Below are 26,119 nucleotides of genomic sequence, written 5' to 3'. Positions count from 1 at the left end.
ACTAAGCAAGACAAGTGCAGCAAATATTGTTTATGCAACAAGAGACTGTTTTGCATTGTTTTTAGCGTGTTTAACTACTTATAACATCGTCTCTGAATCTTCATGCACTTACACACGACTCTTCCCACAAACACAACTTGATGTATAACCAATGATAATAGTGTGTGTGTGTGTGTGTGTGTGTGTGTGTGTGTGTGTGTGTGTGTGTGTGTGTGTGTGTGTGTGTGTGTGTGTGTGTGTGTGTGTGTGTGTGTGTGTAGTGCCGAATAGGTAAAACTGGTCAATTAGTAAGAACTCATTTAAAATAAAGTCCTTTCTAAAATTTTCTCTTATACGTTTTAAGATATATATTTTTCCTTTGTATAAAGGCAAAGGGGACAAAAGAGAGTGCAAAAATTATAGGGGGATAAGTCTGTTGAGTATACCTGGTAAAGTGTATAGTAGAGTTATTATTGAAAGAATTAAGAGTAAGACGGAAAATAGGATAGCAGATGAACAAGGAGGCTTTAGGAAAGGTAGGGGGTGTGTGGACCAGGTGTTTACAGTGAAACATACAAGTGAACAGTATTTAGATAAGGCTAAAGAGGTCTTTGTGGCATTTATGGATTTGGAAAAGGCGTATGACAGGGTGGATAGGGGGCAATGTGGCAGATGTTGCAGGTGTATGGTGTAGGAGGTAGGTTACTGAAAGCAGTGAAGAGTTTTTACGAGGATAGTGAGGCTCAAGTTAGAGCATGTAGGAAAGAGGGAAATTATTTCCCAGTAAAAGTAGGCCTTAGACAAGGATGTGTGATGTCACCGTGGTTGTTTAATATATTTATAGATGGGGTTGTAAGAGAAGTAAATGCGAGGGTCTTGGCAAGAGGCGTGGAGTTAAAAGATAAAGAATCACACAAAGTGGGAGTTGTCACAGTTGCTCTTTGCTGATGACACTGTGCTCTTGGGAGATTCTGAAGAGAAGTTGCAGAGATTGGTGGATGAATTTGGTAGGGTATGCAAAAGAAGAAAATTAAAAGTGAATACAGGAAAGAATAAGGTTATGAGGATAACAAAAAGATTAGGTGATGAAAGATTGGATATCAGGTTGGAGGGAGATTCGAATATGGAGGAGGTTAATGTATTCAGATATTTGGGAGTGGACGTGTCAGCGGATGGGTCTATGAAGGATGAGGTGAATCATAGAATTGATGAGGGGAAAAGGGTGAGTGGTGCACTTAGGAGTCTGTGGAGACAAAGAACTTTGTCCTTGGAGGCAAAGAGGGGAATGTATGAGAGTATAGTTTTACCATCGCTCTTATATGGGTGTGAATGTTGCAACCCCTGAATGGTTGCAATGATTATTATGTATATATATAATTATTACCTTTTCATATAATTTTATATTGCTTATATTTGCGATAATAGCTAAATCGTAAATGTATTGCTTTATATTGTTATTTGACTTATGTTGTTAGGATGTAACATATTATGTGCTCAGTTCAAGTCTTGATTGTCAAACTACTGTAATTCTCGCTTGTTGCTCGTTATACTGCCGGCTTCTGCTTCTTGATGGGCGACTGCTGCCCACGGAGCTATCACGTGATCGAGGGGGGGGGTGTCCTCACCTCGTCTGAAGTATTCAGTCTGCTCTAGACTCGCTTGGTGGTTGGACAGATTGTCTGTCTCATTATTCTTGTTAGTTCTGTAGAACTCTGTTCACAGAACCTTGAATAGACTTAGTGATTTTTGACGTTGTACTGAGGTTGTGTGTCTCATAGACACTCTTGAGTATCTCAGGTCCTTAGCTATAGCTTATGACCTAATTTGTACTGGTATCTGTGTATAATCACAGTCAGGGTTTTTCCTATGCTGAACTTAGATTCAGTAGTATGGGAGTTTTGTGACTTTTGTGGAGGATCTGCTGATGGTCCCTACTTAGTGTCGTTATATTATCTCCTTGTCCTGATTGTGTTGCAGTTGCTTGTTGTATTGCTATTGGGCTTAGCATTCTTTTTATTGTTCAAGCAGACTGTTCTGGTTGCCAGTCGGTCAAGAAGTTAGTTTATTTGAGGACTTTGTCAGTCACTTGTTTAAGTCTAGTCGAGTCGTGAGACATAGTGAACTACTTAGAGCACTTACACACTTACACACTTGTACATATTTGTAATATCTTATTAAATGTTAATGTACCAGACGGTACTTAAGAATTATAAATGTGATATGTGCTTTAATCACAATAATATTGAACTCGAGAGAAGTGATATTATTTTGATTACTGTGATTAATTTAATTTAATTTAATTTGATAATATACCTCTAGACTTAATAAATTTATTAAATTTTAACTTCTCTAGTTAGTAGTCTACCAGTTGTAATCCTGAAGCACTATTGAATAATACTGAATTTTAATGGATAATTGGACAAGGATACTGACTACTTGTTACGAAAACCCAGTAACAGGCTGGATGCTAGAAGGGCAGTCCTTTCTAGCATTCACTGGAGATCTCTAAGCTTTTAGAATCGCGTTTTTTGTAACAGTGAAGCATGGGTGATGAATGTTGCAGCGAGGAGAAGGCTGGAGGCAGTGGAGATGTCATGTCTGAGGGCAATGTGTGGTGTGAATATAATGCAGAGAATTCGTAGTTTGGAAGTTAGGAGGAGGTGCGGGATTACCAAAACTGTTGTCCAGAGGGCTGAGGAAGGGTTGTTGAGGTGGTTCGGACATGTAGAGAGAATGGAGCGAAACAGAGTGACTTCAAGAGTGTATCAGTCTGTAGTGGAAGGAAGGTGGGGTAGGGGTCGGCCTAGGAAAGGTTGGAGGGAGGGGGTAAAGGAGGTTTTGTGTGCGAGGGGCTTGGACTTCCAGCAGGCATGCGTGAGCGTGTTTGATAGGAGTGAATGGAGACGAATGGTTTTTAATACTTGACGTGCTGTTGGAGTGTGAGCAAAGTAACATTTATGAAGGGATTCAGGGAAACCGGCAGGCCGGACTTGAGTCCTGGAGATGGGAAGTACAGTGCCTGCACTCTGAAGGAGGGGTGTTAATGTTGCAGTTTAAAAACTGTAGTGTAAAGCACCCTTCTGGCAAGACAGTGATGGAGTGAATGATGGTGAAAGTTTTTCTTTTTCGGGCCACCCTGCCTTGGTGGGAATCGGCCAGTGTGATAATAAAATATTTTCATTATGTTAATGTAAAAATTAGCAATTTTGTACCAAAAGAACCTTAGAAATCTTGCCTAACCTTATTATAACAAGCAGTTTAATTTAGCATATACAGTGGAACCTCAAAAATCGAACTGCTCCCAACTCAACCAATTATGTAAGTGTATTTTTGTAAGTGCTTTTATAAGTGTATTTTTGAGGGTCTTAAATGGTCTAATCTAATTTACATTATTCCTGATGGGAATAAATTCGTTCGGTAGTGGCACGCGAACAGCCTTCTGGACCGAAGAAAGTTCGATATTTGAGGTTCCACTGTATATATATATATATATATATATATATATATATATATATATATATATATATATATATATATATATATATATATATATATATATATGATATTCAAAAAGTTGCTATAATTAAGCAAAAAAAGGTATATTACATGGAACAATTACATGTTCATAAAACATGAAGCCTGAGTTAAACAAACACACATCTTGGGCAGTAAAACAAAAACAACAAGGACATAGAGGAGAGCAAACACAAGACCACCATTTGGTTCAAGCGAGTGTGTTTAGTGGAAGAAAGAATAGTGCAGTTGTGTAAGTTGTTGAAACTGTTGTTTGTACAGGGAGTGGAATTGTTCTCTCACACGATGGTGGGTGGGTGATGGTATTGTGTTACTCTAGTGGTTGTGGTGGGGCTGGTAGTAGTGGTTGTGGTGGGGCTGGTAGTAGTGGTTGTGGTGGTAGGTGGGTGATGGTATTGTGTTACTCTAGTGGTTGTGGTGGGGCTGGTAGTAGTGGTAGTGGTGGTGGGTGATGGTATTGTGTTAGTCTAGTGGTTGTGGTGGGGCTGGTAGTAGTGGTAGTGGTAGGTGGGTGATGGTATTGTGTTAGTCTAGTGGTTGTGGTGGGGCTGGTAGTAGTGGTAGTGGTGGTGGGTGATGGTATTGTGTTACTCTAGTGGTTGTGGTGGGGCTGGTAGTAGTGGTTGTGGTGGTAGGTGGGTGATGGTATTGTGTTACTCTAGTGGTTGTGTTGGGGCTGGTAGTAGTGGTTGTGGTGGTAGGTGGGTGATGGTATTGTGTTAGTCTAGTGGTTGTGGCGGGGCTGGTAGTAGTGGTTGTGGTGGTAGGTGGGTGATGGTATTGTGTTACTCTAGTGGTTGTGGTGGAGCTGGTAGTAGTGGTTGTGGTGGTAGGTGGGTGATGGTATTGTGTTACTCTAGTGGTTGTGTTGGGGCTGGTAGTAGTGGTTGTGGTGGTAGGTGGGTGATGGTATTGTGTTAGTCTAGTGGTTGTGGCGGGGCTGGTAGTAGTGGTTGTGGTGGTAGGTGGGTGATGGTATTGTGTTACTCTAGTGGTTGTGGTGGGGCTTGTAGTAGTGGTTGTGGTGGTAGGTGGGTGATGGTATTGTGTTACTCTAGTGGTTGTGGTGGGGCTGGTTGGTGGGTGATGGTACTGTGTTACTCTAGTGGTTGTGGTGGGGCTGGTAGTAGTGGTTGTGGTAGTAGTGGTTGTGGTGGTAGTGGTAGGTGGGTGATGGTATTGTGTTAGTCTAGTGGTTGTGGTGGGGCTGGTAGTAGTGGTTGTGGTAGTAGTGGTTGTGGTGGTAGTGGTAGGTGGATGATGGTATTGTGTTACTCTAGTGGTTGTGGTGGGGCTGGTAGTAGTGGTTGTGGTGGTAGGTGGGTGATGGTATTGTGTTAGTCTAGTGGTTGTGTTGGGGCTGGTAGTAGTGGTTGTGGTAGTGGTTGTGGTGGTAGTGGTAGGTGGGTGATGGTATTGTGTTACTGTAGTGTTTGTGGTGGGGCTGGTAGTAGTGGTTGTGGTGGTAGTGGTAGGTGGGTGATGGTATTGTGTTAGTCTAGTGGTTGTGGTGGGGCTGGTAGTAGTGGTTGTGGTGGTAGGTGGGTGATGGTATTGTGTTAGTCTAGTGGTTGTGGTGGGGCTGGTAGTAGTGGTTGTGGTGGTAGGTGGGTGATGGTATTGTGTTACTCTAGTGGTTGTGGTGGGGCTGGTAGTAGTGGTTGTGGTGGTAGGTGGGTGATGGTATTGTGTTAGTCTAGTGGTTGTGGTGGGGATGGTAGTAGTGGTTGTGGTGGTAGGTGGGTGATGGTATTGTTACTCTAGTGGTTGTGGTGGTAGGTGGGTGATGGTATTGTGTTAGTCTAGTGGTTGTGGTGGGGCTGGTAGTAGTGGTTGTGGTGGTAGGTGGGTGATGGTATTGTGTTAGTCTAGTGGTTGTGGTGGGGCTGGTAGTAGTGGTTGTGGTGGTAGGTGGGTGATGGTATTGTGTTAGTCTAGTGGTTGTGGTGGGGCTGGTAGTAGTGGTTGTGGTGGTAGGTGGGTGATGGTATTGTGTTAGTCTAGTGGTTGTGGTGGGGCTGGTAGTAGTGGTTGTGGTGGTAGGTGGGTGATGGTATTGTGTTAGTCTAGTGGTTGTGGTGGGGCTGGTAGTAGTGGTTGTGGTGGTAGGTGGGTGATGGTATTGTGTTACTCTAGTGGTTGTGGTGGGGCTGGTAGTAGTGGTTGTGGTGGTAGGTGGGTGATGGTATTGTGTTAGTCTAGTGGTTGTGGTGGTAGGTGGGTGATGGTATTGTGTTAGTCTAGTGGTTGTGGTGGGGCTGGTAGTGGTTGTGGTGGTATTGTGTTAGTCTAGTGGTTGTGTTGGGGCTGGTAGTAGTGGTTGTGGTGGTAGGTGGGTGATGGTATTGTGTTAGTCTAGTGGTTGTGGTGCTGCTGGTAGTAGTGGTTGTGGTGGTAGGTGGGTGATGGTATTGTGTTACTCTAGTGGTTGTGTTGGGGCTGGTAGTAGTGGTTGTGGTGGTAGGTGGGTGATGGTATTGTGTTAGTCTAGTGGTTGTGGCGGGGCTGGTAGTAGTGGTTGTGGTGGTAGGTGGGTGATGGTATAGTGTTACTCTAGTGGTTGTGGTGGGGCTGGTAGTAGTGGTTGTGGTGGTAGGTGGGTGATGGTATTGTGTTAGTCTAGTGGTTGTGTTGGGGCTGGTAGTAGTGGTAGGTGGGTGATGGTATTGTGTTAGTCTAGTGGTTGTGGCGGGGCAGGTAGTAGTGGTAGGTGGGTGACAGTATTGTGTTAGTCTAGTGGTTGTGGTGGAGTTGGTAGTAGTGGTTGTGGTGGGGCTGGTAGTAGTGGTTGTGGTGGTAGGTGGGTGATGGTACTGTGTTAGTCTAGTGGTTGTGGTGGGGCTGGTAGTAGTGGTTGTGGTGGTAGTGGTAGGTGGGTGATGGTATTGTGTTACTCTAGTGGTTGTGGTGGGGCTGGTAGTAGTGGTTGTGGTGGTAGGTGGGTGATGGTATTGTGTTAGTCTAGTGGTTGTGTTGGGGCTGGTAGTAGTGGTTGTGGTGGTAGGTGGGTGATGGTATTGTGTTAGTCTAGTGGTTGTGGCGGGGCAGGTAGTAGTGGTTGTAGTGGTAGGTGGGTGACAGTATTGTGTTAGTCTAGTGGTTGTGGTGGAGTTGGTAGTAGTGGTTGTGGTGGGGCTGGTAGTAGTGGTTGTGGTGGGGCTGGTAGTAGTGGTTGTGGTGGTAGGTGGGTGATGGTATTGTGTTAGTCTAGTGGTTGCGTTGGGGCTGGTAGTAGTGGTTGTGGTGGTAGGTGGGTGATGGTATTGTGTTAGTCTAGTGGTTGTGGTGGGGATGGTAGTAGTGGTTGTGGTGGTAGGTGGGTGATGGTATTGTGTTACTCTAGTGGTTGTGGTGGGGCTGGTAGTAGTGGTTGTGGTGGTAGGTGGGTGATGGTATTGTGTTAGTCTAGTGGTTGTGGTGGTAGGTGGGTGATGGTATTGTGTTAGTCTAGTGGTTGTGGTGGGGCTGGTAGTAGTGGTTGTGGTGGTAGGTGGGTGATGGTATTGTGTTAGTCTAGTGGTTGTGGTGGGGCTGGTAGTAGTGGTTGTGGTGGTAGGTGGGTGATGGTATTGTGTTAGTCTAGTGGTTGTGGTGGGGCTGGTAGTAGTGGTTGTGGTGGTAGGTGGGTGATGGTATTGTGTTACTCTAGTGGTTGTGGTGGGGCTGGTAGTAGTGGTTGTGGTGGTAGGTGGGTGATGGTATTGTGTTAGTCTAGTGGTTGTGGTGGGGCTGGTAGTAGTGGTTGTGGTGGTAGGTGGGTGATGGTATTGTGTTAGTCTAGTGGTTGTGGTGGGGCTGGTAGTAGTGGTTGTGGTGGTAGGTGGGTGATGGTATTGTGTTAGTCTAGTGGTTGTGGTGGGGCTGGTAGTAGTGGTTGTGGTGGTAGGTGGGTGATGGTATTGTGTTAGTCTAGTGGTTGTGTTGGGGCTGGTAGTAGTGGTAGGTGGGTGATGGTATTGTGTTAGTCTAGTGGTTGTGGCGGGGCAGGTAGTAGTGGTTGTAGTGGTAGGTGGGTGACGGTATTGTGTTAGTCTAGTGGTTGTGGTGGAGTTGGTAGTAGTGGTTGTGGTGGGGCTGGTAGTAGTGGTTGTGGTGGTAGGTGGGTGATGGTATTGTGTTAGTCTAGTGGTTGTGGTGGGGCTGGTAGTAGTGATTGTGGTGGTAGGTGGGTGATGGTATTATGTTAGTCTAGTGGTTGTGGTGGGGCTGGTAGTAGTGATTGTGGTGGTAGGTGGGTGATGGTATTATGTTAGTCTAGTGGTTGTGGTGGGGCTGGTAGTAGTGGTTGTGGTAGTAGTGGTTGTGGTGGTAGTGGTAGGTGGGTGATGGTATTGTGTTACTCTAGTGTTTGTGGTGGGGCTGGTAGTAGTGGTTGTGGTGGTAGTGGTAGGTGGGTGATGGTATTGTGTTAGTCTAGTGGTTGTGGTGGGGCTGGTAGTAGTGGTTGTGGTAGTAGTGGTAGTGGTAGGTGGATGATGGTATTGTGTTACTCTAGTGGTTGTGGTGGGGCTGGTAGTAGTGGTTGTGGTGGTAGGTGGGTGATGGTATTGTGTTAGTCTAGTGTTTGTGGTGGGGCTGGTAGTAGTGGTTGTGGTGGTAGTGGTAGGTGGGTGATGGTATTGTGTTACTCTAGTGTTTGTGGTGGGGCTGGTAGTAGTTGTTGTGGTGGTAGTGGTAGGTGGGTGATGGTATTGTGTTATTCTAGTGGTTGTGGTGGGGCTGGTAGTAGTGGTTGTGGTGGTAGGTGGGTGATGGTATTGTGTCTAGTGGTTGTGGTAGGGCTGGTAGTAGTGGTCGTGGTGGTAGTGGTAGGTGGGTGATGGTACTGTGTTAGTCTAGTGGTTGTGGTGGGGCTGGTAGTAGTGGTTGTGGTGGTAGTGGTAGGTGGGTGATGGTATTGTGTTACTCTAGTGGTTGTGGTGGGGCTGGTAGTAGTGGTTGTGGTGGTAGGTGGGTGATGGTATTGTGTTAGTCTAGTGGTTGTGGTGGGGCTGGTAGTAGTGGTTGTGGTGGTAGGTGGGTGATGGTATTGTGTTACTCTAGTGGTTGTGGTGGGGCTGGTAGTAGTGGTTGTGGTGGTAGGTGGGTGATGGTATTGTGTTAGTCTAGTGGTTGTGGTGGGGCTGGTAGTAGTGGTTGTGGTGGTAGTGGTAGGTGGGTGATGGTATTGTGTTACTCTAGTGGTTGTGGTGGGGCTGGTAGTAGTGGTTGTGGTGGTAGGTGGGTGATGGTATTGTGTTAGTCTAGTGGTTGTGGTGGGGCTGGTAGTAGTGGTTGTGGTGGTAGGTGGGTGATGGTATTGTGTTAGTCTAGTGGTTGTGGTGGGGCTGGTAGTAGTGGTTGTGGTGGTAGGTGGGTGATGGTATTGTGTTAGTCTAGTGGTTGTGGTGGGGCTGGTAGTAGTGGTTGTGGTGGTAGGTGGGTGATGGTATTGTGTTAGTCTAGTGGTTGTGGTGGGGCTGGTAGTAGTGGTTGTGGTGGTAGGTGGATGATGGTATTGTGTTAGTCTAGTAGTTGTGGTGGGGCTGGTAGTAGTGGTTGTGGTGGTAGGTGGGTGATGGTATTGTGTTAGTCTAGTGGTTGTGGTGGGGCTGGTAGTAGTGGTTGTGGTGGTAGGTGGGTGATGGTATTGTGTTAGTCTAGTAGTTGTGGTGGGGCTGGTAGTAGTGGTTGTGGTGGTAGGTGGGTGATGGTATTGTGTTAGTCTAGTAGTTGTGGTAGGGCTGGTAGTAGTGGTTGTGGTGGTAGGTGGGTGATGGTATTGTGTTAGTCTAGTGGTTGTGTTGGGGCTGGTAGTAGTGGTTGTGGTGATAGTGGTAGATGGGTGATGGTACTGTGTTAGTCTAGTGGTTGTGGTGGGGCTGGTAGTAATGGTTGTGGTGGTAGGTGGGTGATGGTATTGTGTTAGTCTAGTGGTTGTGTTGGGGCTGGTAGTAGTGGTTGTGGTGATAGTGGTAGATGGGTGATGGTACTGTGTTAGTCTAGTGGTTGTGGTGATAGTGGTAGATGGGTGATGGTACTGTGTTAGTCTAGTGGTTGTGGTGGGGCTGGTTGTGGTGGGGCTGGTAGTACTGGTTGTGGTGGTAGTGGTAGGTGAGTGATGGTATTGTGTTAGTCTAGTGGTTGTGGTGGGGCTGGTAGTAGCTTTTGTGGTAGGTGGGTGATGGTATTTTGTTAGTCTAGTGGTTGTGTTGGGGCTGGTAGTAGTGGTTGTGGTAGGTGGGTGATGGTATTGTGTTAGTCTAGTGGTGGTGGAGCAGGTAGTAGTGGTAGGTGATGGTAGTGGCAAGTGATGGTATTGTGTTGGTCCAGTGGTTGTGGTGGGGCTGGTAGCAGTGATAGGCGATGGTAGTAGTGGGTGGTAGTACTGGTGGTGCTCGTACTGGTGATGGTGGTAGGGTTGATAGTAGTGACTGGTGGTAGTAATGAGGTTGGTAGTATAGTAGTGAAGCTGGTAGTAGTGATTGTGGTAAGGCTGGTAATAGTGATTGTGAGGAGGCTGGTAGTAGTGATTGTGAGGATGGTAGTAGTGGTTGTGGTAAGGCTGGTAGTAGTGATTGTGTTAAGGCTAGCAGTAATGATTGTGTTAAGGCTGGTAGTGGTGATGGGTGGTAGTAGTGATTGTGGTGAGGCTGGTAGTAGTGATGGGTGGTAGTAGTGATTGTGGTGAGGCTGGTGTTAGTGATGGGTGGTAGTAGTGATAGCTGACTGTAATGATGGGCGGTAGTAGTGATTGTGGTGAGGCTGGTAGTAATGATGGGTGTTAGTAGTGATTGTAGTGAGATTAGTAGTAGTGATGGGTGGTAGTAGTGATTATAGTGAGGTTGGTAGTAGTGATTGTAGTGAGGTTGGTAGTAGTGAATGTAGTGAGGTTGGTGGTAGTGGCTTTAGTGAGTTTGGTAGTAGTGACTGTAGTGAGGTTGGTAGTAGTGATTGTAGTGATAGGTGGTAGTAGTGATTGTAGTGAGGTTGGTAGTAGTGACTGTAGTGAGGTTGGTAGTAGTTGATGTAGTGATGGGTGGTAGTAGTGATTGTAGTGATGGGTGGTAGTAGTGATTGTAGTGATGGGTGGTAGTGATTGTAGTGATGGGTGGTAGTATTGATTGTAGTGATGGGTGGTAGTGATTGTAGTGATGGGTGGTAGTAGTGATGGGTGGTAGTATTGTGATGGGTGGTAGTATTGATTGTAGTGATGGGTGGTAGTATTGATTGTAGTGATGGGTGGTAGTATTGATTGTAGTGATGGGTGGTAGTATTGATTGTAGTGATGGGTGGTAGTATTGATTGTAGTGATGGGTGGTAGTAGTGATTGTAGTGATGGGTGGTAGTAGTGATTGTAGTGATGGGTGGTAGTATTGACTGTAGTGATGGGTGGTCGTATTGATTGTAGTGATGGGTGGTCGTATTGATTGTAGTGATGGGTGGTAGTATTGATTGTAGTGATGGGTGGTAGTAGTGATTGTAGTGATGGGTGGTAGTAGTGATTGTAGTGATGGGTGGTAGTATTGATTGTAGTGATGGGTGGTAGTAGTGATTGTAGTGATGGGTGGTAGTAGTGATGGGTGGTAGTAGTGATGGGTGGTAGTAGTGATGGGTGGTAGTGATGGGTGGTAGTAGTGATGGGTGGTAGTAGTGATTGTAGTGATGGGTGGTAGTATTGATTGTAGTGATGGGTGGTAGTATTGATTGTAGTGATGGGTGGTAGTAGTGATGGGTGGTAGTATTGATTGTAGTGATGGGTGGTAGTATTGATTGTAGTGATGGGTGGTAGTAGTGATTGTAGTGATGGGTGGTAGTACTGATTGTAGTGATGGGTGGTAGTAGTGATGGGTGGTAGTATTGATTGTAGTGATGGGTGGTAGTACTGACGGTGATAGTAGTGGTAGTAGTGAGCTGCCTGAGTATGATTTTCTCACACACACACACACACACACACACACACACACACACACACACACACACACACACACACACACACACACACACGCACACACACACACACACACACACACGCACACACACACACACACACGCACACACACACACACGCGCGCACACACGCGCGCGCGCACACACCCACACACACACACACACACACACACACACTCACTAGTAGCGACCTGTGAAAAAGCGGGGCCAGGAACTGTGAATCGACCCTTGCAACCACAACAGGTAAGCACAAACAGGGAAGCACAAACAGGTAAGCACTCTTTTCCCCAGTCATCTCTCCTGCTATTCACACCTTCATTACCTCACTAACACACAAACTGAAATTGAGAAAATCAAATTCCTTTATGACCCTCTGAAGGTGACTTTGAAGCTCTTACATATTACATTATTAATATTATATTTTTATTACACAATGAATGAAATAGCATAACTGTTGTGTTGGACCGAAGATCTGGGCAGACAGGGAAAAACAATGTAATTTACACCGAGAGGTATCCATTATCCTAAAGACTTGGACATGAACCCAGGCAGTGAACGCGACCGATAAACTTAAAAACGACAGTCAGGAACCTCAACAAACAATCCTTCAGGAATTATCATATGTAAGGGACAATACTAACAATGTGATGAGTGAGACATGTGTAACACGTGGATATCTCTCATACATAAGAAGGAAGTGCATCAGGCTTACTGGGCCATACTAGGTAGGTCCTTCTTAAACCAAAAACCACTAACAAAAGTATTTGCCCAACCCGTTTTTCAATGCTACCCAAGACTTCAGTAAAGGAGTTGCACCTGTGATTCATTCAGTCGTTCAAGACACTGCAAGACATCTGCCAAATCCACCATATTGCAGGTATCACCACCATGCAACCCCCATCCATCTGCGAAAACCATCTTCAAAGATTACTTTCAAGACAACTACTGTAACTAAGCAAGAGTTCTGGCTTACAAAGGAAGACAGACTAAAGGAACTGAACCGAACACTACTAGAAGAGAGGAGTGGCACTGTTTACAAAGTACTAGAACCGAGGTATTTTTTTCACCACTTTCGCAGAAAATGGTGGTAATATTAAGCAGTTGCTGCTGTCATTAATACCAAACTGCACCAAACGGAACACTTCCCTTCTCCCAATACCAAGTCTGGCTACCAGAATTAAGGTAATGACACTTAAGAGATCATTCTCACCATACATGAGGGAGAAATATTCAATTCTAGGTGATGGAAGAAGAAAAAGCAGCAGCAGCAAAAGAAGAAGATGAAGAAGAAGAAGCAGACGCAGAAGAAGCAGCAGCAGCAGCAGCAGCAGCAGCAGCAGCAGTGATGGCACAAGGCTGTTAACCACAGTACAAACCATATCTACAATCTTTCGATTTAACAGGTGATAAGTCACAGCAAATGTTGGCAAAAGGGAAAAAATTCCCAATAGTTACGCCAAGAAGGGTGTGCTACACTAAAGGAGATGAGAAGAGACTCAGAGGAGACACGATTGCGACGTACACGATGCTCGGGTGTCTCGATAAAGTAGCCAGATGTCACCAGATGAGCTCCACACTTGCTACCCCTGTTCACTTAGGAGCAAGACAGTATCTTGCTTTTAGCAGACTGGTGTGGATCGCATCCCGAGACAGAGAGAGAGAGGATCAATGGACCACAACGTAAATTAGACAGAGAGTCCTGGGTCACATCCTAACATAGTTTATTCTGGGCTACTAATCCTCCGGGTTAATAATGGTAACAAAGTCTCTCTTATTTTTCTACCTCTTCTGGGAATCCTATTACATCCGTATTTCAACACAAACCTACGGACACAGGGACGAGCTGACAGGATATGACTAGGAACGATGGATTATGGTTACACGACGTATGGATGTCAGAAGCTACCTCACTCTGAGGGTGGAAGTCAGAAGCTACCTCACTCTGAGGGTGGATGTCAGAAGCTACCTCACTCTGAGGGTGGATGTCAGAAGCTACCTCACTCTGAGGGTGGATGTCAGAAGCTACCTCACTCTGAGGGTGGATGGGAAATGGAACTCTCTGGATGAGGAAGCAGTGGAAACAGATCCCATAAACACTCTGAAGAGTTAGTATAACCGGGCCTCAAGAAGTTAAAAACATTGTATAATCATCCTTGAGTTGGAGAGGCTAAACAAGGAGCCCAGACTCATCTCCCTCCCCCCACTGCCAAAAACTGGCGAGTACAATCCTGTGTGACTGGAATATGACAGCCAGACATAGCTTTTGTTCCCACTGTGTAAATATCACGTAGAATAGGGCAGCAGCACACTACTGACATTTCCAAATTTATTTACTAAAATAATGTGAGTATAATGTTAAATATGGAAGACACTTGTGCAACATTTGGGAATGTGGCACAAGTGTCTCATTCATCAACTAGCGGTTTTCTATTCATTTTATTACTATTGGTTGTATTTGAGTGGGACTTACGCTAAAGTTCATAGGGTTATCAAAGGTTATTCCTTGGGTAACACTGATAGTGGGTTGGGCGAATATTTTTTAGTGGGTTTGGGTTTAACAAGGACCTGCCGAGTATGGGTCAGTAGGCCTACTTGCAGTGTTCTTCCTTTCTTGTATTCTTAAAGCACACACGGGTGTTAAAAGTGGGCGAAACGTCCCCCCCCCCAAAGAACAGAACAATCGCAACTCCTGCGCACTCGTTAATCACCGCTGTAATCTTTCATCTCAAGACTCCAGACTGAAAGGATTGTAAATTCTCTGGCGGTAATGTTTTTCCAATGCTTTCCTCTGCCTGTAAGAGTCGGCCATAAAGGCTGGCGATGAGAAATGCTCAACTCTGTTTTCATATTGTGGACACTTTGAATGTAAACGACTTGGAGCTTATTCTTGCAGGGGTTCCATAATGGCTCTGGGGAAAGCGGAGCTGGACCATATTGTAACCCCAATGGTCTTTACGAAAAAAAACGGCAAGGCCATTTTAGAACCATAGTAACTTATTGCTGGGTCATTATAGAGCTCCAATGGTCTCTGGAAATCAGTGGTACACTGTAGGACCACAAAGGTCTTTAGCAACAACGGCTGGACTGTTTTCGGACCATAATCTGTGGGATCACGGATGAACAATATTGGACCACAATGGTTATTAGGAACTACTTTTGTGCAATACGGGAGCCACAGTGGTTTATAAAACCACTGATAAACCACTTTCAGAACCCACTGGTTTATGGAACTACTCCAAAAAAAAAAGTCTTCCCAATCCCCTCCCTCATCCTTCATCACCCTCACCAACTTTTCCTCTTTCCTCCACTCCCAACTCCCTCTCCAAAACCAACTCCCTCACTCCCGCCAACTTCCTAATCTCCTCCAACTCTTTTCTCCCTCACCCCTCAAAAATTCCCACTACCTTCATTACGCCCCTCTCCCTCCTTAATCCCCCACCAACTCCCTCCTTGAAGCTGCCGTAGCTGATGAACCTTTAAAAGAATACTTGACCATATTATCATTGTTCTACTGAAGTCTGCCAGCTCAGACTGACACTACTGAAGTCTGCCAGCTCAGGCTGACACTACTGAAGTCTGCCAGCTCAGGCTGACACTACTGAAGTCTGCCAGCTCAGGCTGATACTACTGAAGTCTGCCAGCTCAGGCTAACACTACTGAAGTCTGCCAACTCAGGCTGACACTACTGAAGTCTGCCAGCTCAGGCTGACACTACTGAAGTCTGCCAGCTCAGGCTGACACTACTGAAGTCTGCCAGCTCAGGCTGACACTACTGAAGTCTGCCAGCTCAGGCTGACACTACTGAAGTCTGCCAGCTCAGGCTGACACTACTGAAGTCTGCCAGCTCAGGCTGACACTACTGAAGTCTGCCAGCTCAGGCTGACACTACTGAAGTCTGCCAGCTCAGGCTGACACTAATGAAGTCTGCCAGCTCAGGCTGACACTACTGAAGTCTGCCAGCTCAGGCTGACAGATGTCAACACTATGTATGTGACTCATCCTGCGATGGAATATGACAGGGAAACAGTTAGCTTTTGTTCCCACTGTGTAACTATCATACAGAATAGTGTAGCAGCACACTACCGATGTATCCAATTTTGATTTAAAAAAAAATCCCTCATCACCATGGAAGGATTTAGTGAATATTTTGTGAAGGATTAATAGTACTAGTCTTTCTATTTTATTCCATCCTCTCTACATGTCCGAACCACCTCAACCCCTCCTCAGCCCTCTGGATAATAGGAGGAGGTGTGGGATTACCAAAACTAACTTCCAAACTACGAATTCTCTGCATTATATTCACACCACACATTACCCTCAAACATGACATCTCCACTGCCTCCAGCCTTCTCCTCGCTGCAACATTTACCAGCCATGCTTCACACTCATATAAAAGCGTTGGTATAACTATACTCTCATACATTACCCTCTTTGCTTCCAAGGACAAAGTTCTGTTTCCAGAGACTCCTCAGTGCACCGCTCACCCTTTTCCCCTCATCAATTCTAAGATTCACCTCATCTTTCATAGACCCATCCACTGACACGTCCACTCCTAAATGTCGGAATACATTCACCTTGTCCATACTCTCTTCCTCCAATCTGATATCCAATCTTTCGTGATCTATTTTTTTTTCCTTATCCTCATCGCCTTACTCTTTCCTATATTCACTTTTAATTTTCTTTTGCATACCCCACCAAACTCATCCACCAACCTCTGCAACTTCTCTTCAGAATTTCCCAAAAGCACAGTGTCATGAGCAAAGAGCAACTGTGACAACTCCCACTTTGTGTTAGATTCTTTATCTTTTAATCCCACACCTCTTGCCAACACCCGAGCATTCACTTCTCTTACCACCCCATCCATAAATATATTGAACAACCACAGTGACATCACACATCCTTGTCTAAGGCCTACTTTTACTGGGAATACATCATATAACATGAAAACGTTTCGGGGTATTAAACTATCATCGGTGTTGACTGTTCTTATTTCTAAATCAAGTGTATTGGTTGTGAGATTTCCTAAAATAATGTTTACCCAAAAATTTTTATAGGTACAGACCCATCATATTGATACTGACCTGGTAGTAGCCACTCCCAACAGTGCTGGCACCGGGGACACGGGTTGTGTATGTGTGCTCAAGTTGTTCTTTGTACTGTGTCGAAGTGAAATCAATATTTTTGGAGGATGGAGGGTGAGAGAGAGAAAGAGAGAAAGAGAGAAAGAGAGAAAGAGAGAAAGAGAGAGAGAGAGAGAGAGAGAGAGAGAGAGAGAGAGAGAGAGAAGGGGGGTTGGGCCAACATACCTGTAACATACAGTAAACAGACACGACTGACATGTTCGTTGCAGAAGCTGGAGAAGGGTGACTGACGTTCCCAGTCATTACAGCCAGTAATAGAAGCCAGATACACTGATTTCATTCTTACACAGACGCACAAGGGGTCAGGAGCTACGACTCAACCCCTGCAACCACAAATGAGTACAAACCAGTACACACACACACACACACACACAGTACCCCAGCTTGGATCAGTCCTACAAACAGCCGTTCGCGAAGCAATTGAAACTCTTCCAATAGCTAGTATATTCATGGGGAAGTGCTAAACCCACACGGGTCATGGGATGGTAATCAGGCTGAATCAAAGAGGGAGTAGTTCCAGTCCCTTGAATCAAGAGCCCTTCACCAGCCTTAATTACCAACAAAATCAAAGAGTGATGAATGGTTTGAAAAACCGACAAGTTGAAGATTGAGACACTTATGCAGCATATGGGAATCTTTATTCAGGAAAAGTTTCGCCACACAGTGGCTTCTTCAGTCCAATACAAAGAGGAAGGCGTAAGGAGAGGAGGAGTATGAGGTAATCAGTCCCTCGGCCTGGAGTCGATGTGTTCAGTCCATCAATCTTGTAGAATGTACAGCATAGGGCCGTAGACGTGGCTTATATGCTGTAGTTAGGTGCCGTGAAGCAGGCAGAGGCGGGGTCATAGTGGTACCATCCACTAGTCGAAGTAGGTCTTCGTCCAAAGGTTGAACAAGTGTTGAAGAATTCTTTGTAACAAGATCCCATGATGCTGCAGTGTCTGACAGTTGTGATGAATGGTTTGAAAAACCGACAAGTTGAAGATTGAGACACTTATGCAGCATATGTGAATCTTTATTCAGGAAACGTTTCGCCACACAGTGGCTTCATCAGTCCAATACAAAGAGGAAGGCGTAAGGAGAGGAGTAGTATGAGGTAATCAGTCCCTCGGCCTGGAGTCGATGTGTTCAGTCCATCAATCTTGTAGAATGTACAGCATAGGGCCGTAGACGTGGCTTATATACTGTAGTGAGGTGAGGTGAAGCAGGCGGAGGCGGGGTCATATGCTGCATAAGTGTCTCAATCTTCAACTTGTTGGTTTTTCAAACCATTCATCACAACTGTCAGACACTGCAGCATCATGGGATCTTGTTACAAAGAATTCTTCAACACTTGTTCAACCTTTGGACGAAGACCTACTTCGACTAGTGGATGGTACCACTATGACCCCGCCTCCGCCTGCTTCACCTCGCCTGACTACAGTATATAAGCCACGTCTACGGCCCTATGCTGTACATTCTACAAGACTGATGGACTGAACACATCGACTCCAGGCCGAGGGACTGATTACCTCATACTACTCCTCTCCTTACGCCTTCCTCTTTGTATTGGACTGATGAAGCCACTGTGTGGCGAAACGTTTCCTGAATAAAGATTCCCATATGCTGCATAAGTGTCTCAATCTTCAAAATCAAAGAGATTTGAATACCATTGATTTTTACCTCAAATTTACAATATAAGGCCAATTTCTTTTACAACTTCGAATTTACATTCCAAGAGCTGTAACATTACGTGCTTTAGTTTTAATTTCAGTTCATTCTAATTCCGCCATCCCCTCCCTTCACCTTCCCCCCCCCCTTTCTCAGGATGCCACCCATGACAGTTGGCAACCACCCAGATACCTATTTACTGCTAGGTGAACAGGGACAACAGGTGTAAGCAGACTTGCCCATGCCTCTCCACCTGACCCGAGATTGAACCCGGGTCCTTAGGCTGTGATATGTGTTAGTGAGGTACGAGGCCAACACTGTTCTTGCTGTCACCTACAATAACAATAATAATAATAATAATAATAATAATAATATTATACTAATTACTATTATACCTCTACTACTATTAATAATAATTTTATACTACTACTGATAATATAATACAGTACTAAAACTAATTAAATTATTATATGCTAATACTACTACTAATAATAATCAATAATAATAATAATAATAGTAACAAAGTTTTTGCAAAACAGCCTAGTTGATCAGACCTTGATCCACCAGAAAGCCTAGTCCAGGACCGGGCCGCAGGGGCGTTGACTCTCGGAAAACATGATTCATGTATACCACTGGTTGTGTTGAGTATTATAGTGTGTCCTAACAATGTGTTCTAACAATGTGTTCTAACAATGTGTCCTAACAATGTGTCCTAACAATGTGTCCTAACAATGAAGCATAAGAAAACAGCGTGATACGGATGAACAAGACACGTGTAACACCTGGGTAACAGCACACATCTGTAAGATCTAGGTAATAACACAGGTGACACCTGGGTAACAGCACACATCTGTAAGATCTAGGTAATAACACACAGGTGACACCTGGGTAACAGCACACATCTGTAAGATCTAGGTAATAACACACAGGTGACACCTGGGTAACAGCACACATCTGTAAGATCTAGGTAATAACACAGGTGACACCTGGGTAACAGCACACATCTGTAAGATCTAGGTAATAACACACAGGTGTAAAATCTAGGTAATAACACAGGTGTAACACCCGGGTAATAACACAGGTGTAACACCTAGGTAATAACACAGGTGTAACACCTAGGTAATAACACAGGTGTAACACCTAGGTAACCTCCTCCAGTATTATATATCAGTAAGGTAATGACGTGAAGAACCGAGGCGTGAAGGTCGTCTCACAATGATTTGTTGATTATAGCATGCAGATTTGTTGACTAATTTGTGAACCGTAGCATGCTAATTTGTTGACTGTAGAATAGCATGCTGCTACTCTACTAGGGAGGGTGAGGTGGGTAGGAGATGTGAGGAGAAGGGTAGTAGAGGTAGGGGAATGAGGGAGGGGGAAGTGGGGGAAGAGGTGTGGGTGGAGGAGATGAGGAGGGGGGGATTTCAAACAGGAAAAACTGGTTTACCCCTGACCCAGCATCCGGGAAACCCCTCCCTCCCCCTCCCGTCTTAGTACCACCTCCCACACAACCCTCTCCCTCCCCTCTGGAACCCATTTCTCCCCTACCCCTCCCCCGTCCTTCCTTGTGCCTTGTGGCCTCTGCTTAACCAACCACTGTAGCCGGATACGGGCGGTTCTCTCTAAGCTCTCCGTAACATGTGATATCAAGCATCCCATGGAGCTCCTCTCAGCTCTATGGTGTCAGGCATCCCATGGAGCTCCTCTCAGCTCTATGGTGTCAAGCATTCCACGGAACTTTCAGCTCTCCTATGGTGTCAAGCATCCCATGGAGCTCCTCTCAGCTCTTCTATGGTGTCAAGCATCCCATAGATCCCCTCTCAGCTCTCCTATGGTGTGAAGCATCCCATGGAGCTCCTCTCAGCTCTCCTATGGTGTCAGATTTCTGAACCATATCTATAGAGAAAGAACTCAGTGACACTAGAAGTGCCAGCTACATGTCATAACGAAGGGGAGAAGATGCAGGTTCGAAAGGGAGAGGCCCGCCCTCTATAGACAAAGACGAACACCAAAACGCCCCAAAGACAGCAAACTCTGAAACAAAAACGCAAAGACTGGCTAGAGAACTGGAAAACGCCTTAAATTTAATGGTTCGTGCCAAGAGAGAGGAAACGAAAAAGCCTTAGTAATAATGGTACAATTACCGAGGAAATGTTAGGGAAATGGACACAGATACAACTAATGTGGCAATGTTTCACTCTCCAGGAGCTGTGTCAAGCCGTTACAAACATTACACACACACACACACACACACACACACACACACACACACACACACACACACACACACACACAAACACACACACACACACACACACACAAAGTGCAGAGGTTTGCAACAAGACTAGTCCCAGAGCTAAGGGGTGTCCTACGAGGAGAGGTTAAGGAAATCGACCTGACGACACTGGAGGACAGGAGAGATAGGGGGGACATAATAACAACATACAAAATACTGAGAGGAATTGACAAGGTGGACAAAGACAGGATGTTCCAGAGATGGGACACAGCAACAAGGGGACACAGTTGGAAGTTGAAGCCACAGATGAATCACAGAGATGTTAGGAAGTATTTCTTCAGCCACAGAGCAGTCAGGACGTGAAATAGTTTGGGAAGCGATGTAGTGGAGGCAGGATCCATGCATAGCTTTAAGCAGAGGTATGATAAAGCTCACGGTTCAGGTAGAGTGACCTAGTAACGACCAGTGAAGAGGCGGGGCCAGGAGCTAGGACTTGACCCCTGGAACCTCAACTAGGTTAGTACAACTAGGTGAATACGCGCACACACACACACATATATATATATATATATATATATATATATATATATATATATATATATATATATATATATATATATATATAATATATATATATATAGGTACCACGTGAGATGAAAGATAGGTAGTAGAAGTAGTAGCAGTACTACTACTACTACTACTACTACTACTATCTTTCACCTCACGTAATATTTATATATACCCTCCGTGTCTTTGTATGTTTGTAACGGCTTTACAAAGCTCCTGGAAAGCGAAAGGTTGGCACAATAAAATGTCACATTAGTTACATCTGTATCTATTTACCTTATTAGGGAAATCGAGAAAAATCCAAAATACTTCCGATACGCAAAATCTAGCCTCTAGTATCATGCCTCTGATTCAAGAAGGAACATACTTGACAACCTGGAAATGATTCAACTACTTAAATTCAAGTACGACTCGGTGTTCAGTGAGTCATTGATCAGCCTATAGATTAACTCAAGTAAGTTCTTTATGAGCGAGATGAGGAACGCTGCAGACATCTCCTGCAGCCGGATACGGGCTTCGAAAAAGATACTGATTACACGTCCATGCACTCTTCCCCAGGCCCTGCCTTGAATATTCTATGTCTGCTGATATAACCGTTCCACAAAGGTATCAGTGAAGCAACATTGTGGAGAAATTTTCTCCAGGAGGGGGGTATCAGCCCCCTTCATCCCCTTTCAGCCCTGAGGGGCCCAGCCCTCTCAGAAGGGGCAAGCATCTTGTTTACTGCTACAGCAAGTAATTAATCCCAGATGCTGTACCAGTATACGATGTGGTCAAGCGACCGAGGCTCCGTGCAAGACTTCAGTGTTGCAAAGTGTATTTTAATAAAAGACAGTCCATCTCTTACCTTAGCAGGACAATTAAGGAAAATCCTGCTCCCACTTTATTACCATGGTAAAGATAGTGGACATTGTTGTCTATGCTTAAGACAGCAAGATTCAAGCATTCTGCTTTGCTTCATGGAGGAAGTGGCAAGGAAGCAAAAGTACTAGGTCAGCTTTTCCTTTATGTGCTAGGGGCAGTGACGGTGTATGAGGCTGTGGCGTCTTCAGATTACTTTTGACTCTACCGAGAGTCACACTGATGCCAGGATAACTAACAAAGAACACTGATCCGTGCGTTAGTGTGAACAAAGTGTCTCACAAAACACAATAAACACTTACAGAGAAGTGTGATCAGCTTCTTTAGTGATAAGATTGTGAACAATAAAGACCAATCTTGTGGAACATAGTGTACCAGTGTGCGTATTCCTAGACTATGGAAGACGTGGACATCCAAGGACACTTCAGCTATCAAGTCACCGATACCTGTCGAAGGTGTGAAGAACACCATAGCTCATGCTACAAGAGCAAGATAGGTTACGAATTTCTTGTAGTACGGGGGACTGCGCATTTCTTCAGTCGCAAGGAGTTTGTAATCAACCTATAGTCGGCAGTGAGGTGCAGACTTTTGAGTCCACACACGTAAGTTTGTCAGCCATCAGTGAATGAAATATGCTGACATAACACCCCTTAGGGGTAATTTATTGTTTACATAATATGATCTATTACAGCCCGTTGAGAGATGATCATGACAACAATTTAAGACCTCGTCTGCAGGGGCGGCTGTGTAGACGATTTGCTGTCTTTTATCAGCTAAGTATTCCCTATATTTAACTATATCTTAGCTGGTAAACCATTTCTCAACAAACATTGTCAAAAAAATTTAAATGAAATTAAGGAAGATTGTCAATCACGTTGAATCCCAGCAGTTGCACAACCCAGGTCAGCATGGGTTTAGAAGAGGTCTTGCAATTGCTGGGCTGCTACCATATGTTCTTGTATACACTGGAAGACAGCCTAGAAGCAGATGTAGTGAACGCCAACTTTGTAAAAGCCTTTGAAGAGAACGACCATGGGTTAACTCCTTACAAATTGCAAAATGAGTAACTGGAAAGGTGGACAGATGTATATTTAACTTCCTAACTAACAGAGCCCAAAGAGTAATAGTAAATATTGAAATCAGAAGCTGCTACGGTGAAGCGCTCTGTTTACCAAGGCACAGTACAGGCCGCACTTTTTTCTCATTCTCACATCTGACGTAGTGTCATAAACCAGAGCACTGTATTATCCTTTGCAAACGATACTAGAGTCTGTATGAGAGGGGCATCCACTGAAGACACAGTGAGCCTCAAAGCTCTTTTCAACCAAGTCTTCCAATGGGTTACTGACAATATGATTTTCAACGAGGAGAAAATTCACTTATTTTGGTACGGAAGGACTAAAGGAAATAAAAACAGGATCCAGGTACAAGACGAAGTTAAATCACTCAATAGATGTTAAGTCCAAAGCGAGAGACCGGAAAGTCATGTCAGTAGATCTCACTTTAAAGGAGCACAACAATGTCGTCTTTGCAGCTGCAAGGAAAATGATAGGCTGGAAAACGAGATAAAAAAAAAAGGATGTTAGGTCAATGATGACACTCTTTTAGGTTACTCATTCTCTCTAGGCTGGAGTATTACTGTGTACTAACAGCCTCCTTCAAAACAGGCGAAATTGCAGAGCTGGAAAATATAAAGCATGAATAAACTCATTCAAGCACCTAAATTACTGAGTGTCTGAAATCTCTCGAACGTAGGCGACAACGATGCATCATAATCTACTTCTGCAAGACACTGGAGGGCTTGGTGCCAAACCTGCACAGTGAAAATAATTACAAATAAACACAAGAAACTTGGCAGACAGTGCAAGACACCTCCGGTGAAAAGCAGGGAAGAAGAGTACAGCGAGAGAATTCAATAAGTGTAGAGGAACCACGACTCTTCAACACGCTCCCTTCATACAAAAGGAAGATCACCAACAGACCCTTGGCTGTCTTCAAGAGGAAACTCGACAAATTATGCAAGTCACTGCTGATCAGTCCAGTTCTGTTAGTGCATACGCTGGACTATGGGCACCAAAAGCCTAATCGATTAGTCCAGCAACCAGGCCTGCTTTGTGACCGAGCTGCGACTACAGGTATTGTTCTTCACTGTAGTGTTAATATTATACAGACAAGATGGTCATGCACGATGTACAACATTTAGGTATCCTTATTAGAGCTTCTCACAATGATTCTCAGGTGTTTAAGCACCCCATGAAGTCTCTCCTGGGCTCGTGTCATGAAACTTCTCTCCAGGGACAGACTGACAATTTTTTGTATTACACAAAATTGAATACACCAGCAGTGTGGTGCTACACTAGTCCATATGAGACTTACACAGTGGAACAAAAGCTGCATCCCTGTCCCATTCCAACACGCAGGATAGTGCTCAGTGTTGAAATCCGTCAGCCCGAGATGGAAGACTTCAGTAGGGCAATGAAGATATCGTCAGATATTTCAATAATAATTCGAGAATACTTTGACGATATCCATACTGTCGTCAACCAAGGAACACGGACCCTTTCCCTCCCTCCCTCCGGGATTTTTCAGAAATGACAAGAACCGCAAAGCAAAATATGCACATGACCCTGTAAGTAAGTGTCCCATAGCTCGGTTGGTAGCGCACTCAGCTCACATACGTGGTTTCGATCCCCGGTACGGGTGGAAACCATTAGATGTGTTTCCTTACACCTGCTGCCTCTCTTCACCTAGCAACAAGTAGGTACCTGGGTGTTGGCCGACTGTTGTGGGTGGCATCCTGGGGTGGTAGTAGTATACCTTAGATAGGGCTGGGCTTTGAAATGAGCTGAGATAGGATAACAGCTCTTAGCTTGTAAAACTGATCTGTGTAAGAAAAGAGAGAGAGAGAGAGAGAGAGAGAGAGAGAGAGAGAGAGAGAGAGAGAGAGAGAGAGAGAGAGAGAGAGAGAATGAATTCGTCGCCAGACTGTAAGGCTAGACGACAGCAGTGTCACGTGCTACTGCTGAGAGAGAAGTGAAGGTGAACTAGCCAAAATTCGCTCATTTGTGACATTAATGTTGTTTTGATACACGAGTTAAGGCAGATGCTTACTGACAACACTAACTTACATGCGGTTGTTGCTGTTGTAAACGCGGAGTTGTTTTTGTTCGTTATTTGGTCAGATAGTAGTAACAGCAACAGGTAGTAGTAGGTGGTAGTGGTAATAGTAAATAGTAGTACACAAATAACCCGAATATAGGAGGGAGGAGCCTCCTTACAATGACGTTCCGGTCCGACTTGGACCGTTGACAAAGTCACACTGTCGGACCGAAACGTCGTCATAAGCTTCTCTCTATGTGCGGGTTGTGTACTGTTCCAGTCACGGTATTGTGCCTTTTTGTTATTTGGTAGTAATAGGTAGTGCTGGCGGCGGCGGCGGCGGCGGCGGCGGCGGCGGCGGCGGCGGCGGCGGCAGCAGCAGCAGCAGCAGCAGCAGCAGCAGCAGCAGCAGCAGCAGCAGCAGCAGCAGCAGCACTTCTTTCACACCAAGATTTTATATATATATAATGTGTGTGTGTGTGTGTGTGTGTGTGTGTGTGTATTATCGTGCCGAATATGTAAAACTGGTCAATATAAAATTAAGTCCTTTAATTTTTCATTGATGTTAATGTAAAAATTCATAATTTCGTACCAAAAGAACCTTAGAAAACTTACCTAACTTTACTGTAACAAGCAGAATTTAATTAAGCCTAATCTAACTAAATATATATTTAGATAAGTTTACAATAATTTAATAACAAACACATTGAAATGCATTTTTTCGTTAGGTTCAGAATGATTTTTGCGAAATTATTGCATACACAAATTTTCGCTTGCCTTTTTCGGCAAGAAGAGCGTTGCTATTTAAGCCAAAATTGCACGTTTTACCTATTCGGCACGACATATATATATATATATATATATATATATATATATATATATATATATTTCCAGGAATAATCGTGAGGAATGCCGGATAGACAGTGGTGACAACTGCTAAGTTGCCTTTTTCCAGAGCGTTATGAAAGCTGGCCAAGCTACAGATTCCTAGAAGAGAAATTAATTAAAGATAAAGGCCGTAAATGGGTAAACTACAGGCTAAAAGAGAGGGGAATTAAAAGGAGAAGGGGTAACCTTATGGACTAAAATATTCAACTTAAAAAAGAAATCAAGAACGAACAAG

The 26,119-nt window shown here is 44.6% G+C and overlaps 1 long non-coding RNA gene across 1 annotated transcript in view; it reads right to left on the bottom strand.

Moving 5' to 3' along the window:
• Positions 1–26,119, bottom strand: part of LOC138854658 (uncharacterized) — a 922,066-nt gene that overhangs the window by 88,459 nt on the left and 807,488 nt on the right. The gene's annotated exons all lie outside the window — the stretch shown is intronic.

The sequence above is a fragment of the Cherax quadricarinatus genome, chromosome 66 (assembly GCF_038502225.1).
Source record: "Cherax quadricarinatus isolate ZL_2023a chromosome 66, ASM3850222v1, whole genome shotgun sequence".
Lineage (NCBI taxonomy): Eukaryota > Metazoa > Arthropoda > Malacostraca > Decapoda > Parastacidae > Cherax > Cherax quadricarinatus.
The sequence above is the reverse complement of the archived record's forward strand: the minus strand, read 5'-3'. Positions and strand labels throughout refer to the sequence as shown.